Raw genomic sequence first — 6,977 nt, forward strand, 5'->3', positions numbered from 1 at the left:
TATATGTATATACTCTGCAGCTCTGTGGAAAAAACTTAAAAATTTGATAAAAAACAGAATATTGCTGAAAATGAACCAACAGAAATACAGTGAAAATCAGGCCAGATTAACTAGAATCCACAGAGTTCAGCAGTACTGCAGAGACTGGTTCGGTGTGTCATCTGATAGGCACAACAAACTGAGAAAGAATTAAAAATGTCTAAATATAAAAACTCAGACACAATTTAGAGGAAGGCAGAAATAGACTAGTGTTTTTAGAAAAACAAAATTCTGTTTTGTCAATTCAATTATTGCCACATAATCAGAACTTACTGTTTATGTGGGCTCTGCTTGACTCACATTATTGCCTAATAATTGCATTTTTATTGTTGATGTCAGCCAGGGCCATGACACTCCAGTCTGCAGTGCAGTTCAATACACCACTGATAAATAACTAAATCACGCACTGACCCATTCAGATTCAGATAGACCCCGGGCGCGAGTTTGACCCAGATTCTGAATAATTGATTTAAAAAAAAAAAAAAAAGTTAATAGGGAAAAGTATTAAGGGACATTTCCCAGTTGTGTTTTCACTGTTGATTTGTTTAACTGTTTCACTGATTTTTAAATTCAATAATTGCAACATCTTTCCAAAAGTCCATGAGTAATCATGTTAAATAATCGTGATTTCAATTTTAACCAAAATAATCGCAATTATGATTTTTTTGAGCAACCCTAACAGAAAGTTTCATTATTGATTCAGGAGGTAAAAACATGACTTTCAATACTTCTATAACTGCATTGTGCTGCTGCTTCTGCATTGCCTTGTCTCTCACAGTGTCTTTTACCACCACATGCACTTCTGAAGTGATCAGTGTGCCATATTTCACATGTGCAGTATGTAACCCTCAAAATGACGTTTGTAACTTTGTCAATTCACTAAGCTGTCAGGCTCAGCGCACCAGTGGGGCTGGCATCAGAGCTCCAAATGCCAGTTGTAAAACTCAGTGCTGGGATGTCTGCCCTCTCCGCTGCTCCTGCAGTCGTACAGCAGTGTGGAGATGGGTTCAGATGTCTACCGCTTGGAGCTCATGAATCCAACTTCTAACAATGTTTAAACATTTGTTGGTAGAAAGAAACTTCTGCAATGATTTTCATGGGTTTTTCTGTGTCACACTCTACAGGTATCAGTGTGTTTGTCAAATTGTCTAAAAGCAGCTGAACCCCCCCCACGCCCTTCTGATGCCAGCCTGTGTCTAACCATTTTGTAGCTTTTCAGAAAATTGGCAATCCAGCATTCACGACTACTTCACGCAGTTATTTGACAGGTGTGAATTTCTCTCTCAAGCTCTCTTTTTTTTCACTCTTCAGACACAACTTGTGTCAAGTGCAACACCGTGAATGCCTCTGTGGGGAGACTTGAGTGTGTGCCATTATTCCAATTTGTAAGAATCATCACATCTCATTCCTCGCTACGATGGTAGCTTTTGCATTTCAACATAGTCGGACCACACTTTGTACCAAATGGTTCATTACAACCATACCCAGATCGAATATGCATATAAAGTGTAATAGCACCACTGCTTAAGATGTAAAAAGATGCACATTGATGCAAAACAAAAATCTTTACTGAGATTTGTAACCTAACCAGATATTATAAAATCAGTAAAATATCCAGGATGGAAAATGAGTTTATCTCATGCTTCATAAATATGAAATAGTGTCCAGTTATTTGTTATTATATTATTCAGGGGATCACATTCACACATTCATACCTGGAAGCTGCCCAGCACAACCACAGCCTGAAATGCTGGCCACTGAGCAGGCTCCACTGGAGAGGTTGGAGTTAAAGTGATGGTTCGGAGTAATTCACCCTAGGGTCCTTTGCACCATGACCTCGAGCCAAACACCCCCCCCAGAAGCTTTTTTCACCTGGGTCGAACATTGGGAGAGTTAGCGTAGAGTAGCGTTATCAGCTGAATAGCTTAGCGCAGGGGCTAATGGACCCACGTTTGTATCTCGTAAGTTACCCCACTAATAATGCCCGAAATGATACCAAACGTCTACAAGTAGTACAAATTTACAAAGTTTGTAAGTACACCAGAAGTTTATGTAAATAACACTTGCCTGCTGGCTTCTGCTCTCTGCTGTTGTTGCTGCTGTAAGATGAGTGCTTAGGGCCATCTTCAAATTACAACACCGAAAAGAGATGCAACAAAAATATTTTTTTATTTAACTTTTTTTTTAAAGTAAGTGCTGTAGTATAACTAGCAGGAGACAAGTAATAATTGAGTTAAGTTTGGAGACATTACCTTATTTAATCATTGAATTAATAAATATTTTTGTTGTATCTCTTTTCGGTGTAGTAATTTGTAGACGGCCCTAAGCACTCGTCTAACTGCAGGTAGCAGCAGCAGCAGCAGCAACAGAGAGCTGAAGAGAGCAGGCAAGTGTTCATAAACTTCTGGTGTACTTACAAACAGGGTGGGAAATTAACTTTTTTGCCCACCAGCCAAAGTGGCTGGTGGATGCCCAATTTTACCAGCCACTTAAATTTTTTACCAGCCTCTTTTTCCAGAATTCAAATTTATAAAAGAAAGTGCACTAGCATACTTTTAATTGCTTTATTAAATTACTTATTATTAATACATATTTTATTAATATAAATGTATTTATTATGTGTCAGTAGCTTGTTGATCTTTACATTGTTAGTTAATTTCCTATCCTGGCCTGATACACACATTCATACGGTTTGATAAAGGACTTATTGGACTTAAACTTATTGGTCTTACAATAACAAGTGTAGCTGTCCTCAATTTAGGTCATCCTGTACGTCTCATCTCCGGTTTTTCCTGTGTGTGTGTGTGTGTGTGTGTGTGTGTGTGTGTGTGTGTGTGTGTGTGTGTGTGTGTGTGTGTGTGTGTCGTCAGTCGCGGGGTAGAACTGAGCAGCAGAGAGCCGACAGGATTAAAACGGCAGCAGCTCCTTAAACATCGTTAGTCTACACTGACGTTAAAATGTATACAGGTTGGCAGGACGGTCCGAAATGTTTTGAACGGTCTTTCGCTGTACGTTTGTCAATGCGCCACTTGTTCGAGAAGTACCTCCTCTTTTTCTTTACTTGGCTCTCAACTGTTTGTTCATCCATAGCTACTGCTGACTCCGCAGCGGGCCTCTTAACACCGGGGATATGTCGACACATTTTTTAACAGATCATTTTCCTTTCGTCTGTACCTCAGCTCAGCTAGCTAGCTACATGTGTCACGGACTCACGGACTAGCGTGGTGAAAACTAGCTACTCGACTATGCGTGGTCAAAGCCCCGACTGTGAACGGTTTCATTTCCTGTAAGTTCTTCACAATAAAGGTCCTCCGTTATGTTGGTATTTGAATGTTTTTATTATGAAGCAGCAAAATCTGGACATTTTGGGGATTCATTAGCAGTAACGTAACGAGACTCCTATAAGCATTGTGCATTGTTACTTAACAACAGCATTCTTTGACAAAAACTGTCCAATCCGTTACAAGGAATGTTTTACAATCCACCCGCCACTGTGGCTGGTAAACAAGGCAAAGTCACCCGCCACTTTGAAAAAATACCCGCCATTGGCGGGTGGCGGGTACTAATTTCCCACCCTGCTTACAAACTTTCCAATCCATCGTTTTATGAGAGCATAACCTATTTGTACTACTTGTAGACGTTTGGTATCATTTCGGGCATTATTAGTGGGGTAACTTACAAGATACAAACGTGGGTCCATTAGCCCCTGCGCTAAGCTATTCCGCTGATAACGCTACTACGCTAACTCTCCCAATGTTCGACCCAGGTGAAAAAAGCTTCTGGGGGGGGGGTGTTTGGCTCGAGGTCATGGTGCAAAGGACCCTAGGGTGAATTACTCCGAACCATCACTTTAAGGGCCTTGCTCAAGGGCACCCCAATGGTGGTAATGAGGACAAGCGTTTCTTTCACTTTTCCCACCCAGATTTTATCCTGTCGGTCTGTCGGGATTGAACCAACGACCTCCGGGTCACGAGCTCGCTTCTTTAACCTTTAGGCCACCACTGCCCACACTGCTTTCAGATATGTTTAAGATAAACAAATATGGTTCCTACAAAACATATAATCCGATACAGGCACATACATATCTGTATTGAATACACCAAAAGCATGCACGGATTAAAATGTTTAATGTTCATATTAAAAAGCATTAGGGTAATGCATGTATCAAATACATGACCTATACACTTTATCTATATCTTCTTCAGCAGATAGAAAGAGAAAGCCTATATCCTGACTAATAACCATTATGCAGCACAGCTTAAAACAAGAACCAGACCTTCTGCACAGGCCACAAACAATCAACAGATGAATGAGCAATAAAGCCTCTGTCCCTACTGACCATGTGGACAGCAGCAATAACGCAACTTCTCCAGTGTCCAAACAAACAAACAAGGCACATTGCTTATATATACACGTGACCTCCATTACAACCGCACAGCAATTAGTCAAATACACACAGCCATGGTGTAACATTAAACCATTAGGAAAGCAAGCCAAAAGACACGAGACAGATAGAAGGTGTATCTCACTCACCTTATTTTAAGTGACAGGCCTTTCTTTCATGGAGATGAAGTGGTCCATATATCCACACACTGTGAAAGGTCCCACTGCACATGTTGATGTGATAGTGCCTCATCTCTCGTCCTTCTCTTGCTACTAGCTAACTAACGTTAGTCTTACACGGAAGTAACACTAGAAAACAAGCTAACTCTGTTGTTTTATTTGAATTAGAACTTTCTATGGTATGTTGTGAGGCTAGAGTACAATTTGCTTCACAATTCACTATAGCGTTTCTCCATAGAGAGCAGGTCTTCACCTGTCTGTAAAAGTTGGACAACTGCGACTGCCTCAACTTTAAGGGTGCATTTCCACTTTTCACCACACAGAGTGGGAGACGTTAACCAGCGTTGGAATCCAGGGTGGCGCTGTTTAACTCATTTGAAGAAACTCAATAAAGACTTGTATAAAACCATAGGCTGTAAAAAATAAAATAAAAAAACTCTAAAATTCATCATAAAATATATGGCTCGTTTGGATCGAAATCCAGTCAATGTGTGTTGTCCAAATGTTTGAACAGCTTACCAGATGATGAGAAATACTGGGAATCTATTACAGTTTTTCAAACAAAAATTGTATTAAAGGAAATGGAAAGAGAAGAGGTGGGTCAATGTAGCAACTCAGTATTTTAGTGAAATCTATCTAGAGGCTAACTGACTCCCAGTTGAGATACTGTCAAAGCTCCTGGAGGACTCAAACATCAAACAGTTGACCTCTCAGTAACATGTGATTGTCAAACCCAGAGACAGCAAGCAGGTATAATGTTGATGCTCCTCTCAAATAGACTCCTTATCATGTTATTTCCACTGAAAAACCTCTAAAGTCAACATTATTTATATAGCAAATTTCATACATAATAAAATGCAACACAATGAGCTTTAAATAATGTACTGTCACACTATTTCACCTTTATTTTGGGACTGCAAATGAAACTGTTTGTATAATTCAATGTACATAATTGTATTGTTGCTTTGGTCCTGAGCACATACAATGCATGCAAAATTCTGTTGTAAAAACAAACAAAAACGAACATAAAACACAGAATAACAAAAAAGTTGTTTCATCTGTAATAATAATGCATTGGCACTGGCAATAATGTTTTTGCACTAAAGAAGCCTTTGAGTTTGGCCCATTCATTATCACCGTGATAGGTAAAAGTTATGCATCAATGTAAATTATTGTTAACAAATTTATGTATACCAAAAGAAAATAATGTGTAGAAAGTAGGATGTTGTTTGGAACTCTACAGTGTTATGACAAGATTAAGCCTCCAAATGACATGTAGAAAAATCAGTCTTTGTGTGGAAAGTTGCATATTTTTGCATGCTTATTATTGATACATCTGGTGTGTTTTTTGTCAATGATATGTCAAAACCACAGGTGACACTGGTGTATTCATCTGCAGGTTGGACACTTTTATTCATATGAAGAAACTTTGGCCATTAAGGACACCAGGGACCTGACCATCATCCCTCACAGTCATAGGAAACAGCAGAGTCCACGTACCTCCAGATGGCTTTGTCTAAAAACAAATTTGGCTGTAAAGTAGTACCTGTCACAAAAACAGACTGAAAGAAAACACTTGAAGAAGAGGAGGGGAAACAACTGACGTTTTTAAAGAACCACCTTTGCAGCGAATGTTCTGTCCTATGAAATTATCCCAAATACATGACAGGAATTTGGGTAAACACAGTGACAGTTATTCAACTCGAGCAGCAGGAGGGAATTCACAAACCCACTTCTCTGATTTCTGCCTGTCCAACTAAGCTGATTAAAAATGAGATCTGAAAGAAAAACATCACTTAGCAATATGGAGGTCAAGAGAAATTGGAGCAAGGGAAATAGTGTATTAAATAAAGAAATCTGACTCAAAAGAACACTTGGCAACTGAGTGACACAAGGGAAGGAAGCTGGGTTCATCAACAAAGAAGCACCGACATTTAAGAAATGTATGACTCTGCAGAGAAACACCTTCTCCAGCACTGCCATAACTGTAGTTTAAGTTACCTGAAGACGGAGAGTTTTGCTTGGAAGACGGCACAGCTCTGTCTCAACATCCTTTTTTAAAAGAAACTGACACAAGAAACTGAGAAACAGTTTTATTGTGGGAAAGGGATACAAAAAAGGCAGTAAAAGTGAGTGGCATGCTTATTTTATACAATAATATATAGTGTATTGCTACAGTGCAGGGGAAAATGTATTAGGATTTTAACAGCATCAGCAACCATGTTATAAGCAAGAGGATGTCATGACTGACTCCTATGTGTACTCTGGTTTTGTTCTCATCACCCTATTCTTTTTCTTTTTGTATGAAGTATTATATTTAGCAACTCTACAGCAGATTTCTTTTTTTATTTTATGAAAAGTTGAGGCTTTCAAAA

Source organism: Perca fluviatilis, chromosome 17 (assembly GCF_010015445.1).
Source record: "Perca fluviatilis chromosome 17, GENO_Pfluv_1.0, whole genome shotgun sequence".
NCBI lineage: Eukaryota > Metazoa > Chordata > Actinopteri > Perciformes > Percidae > Perca > Perca fluviatilis.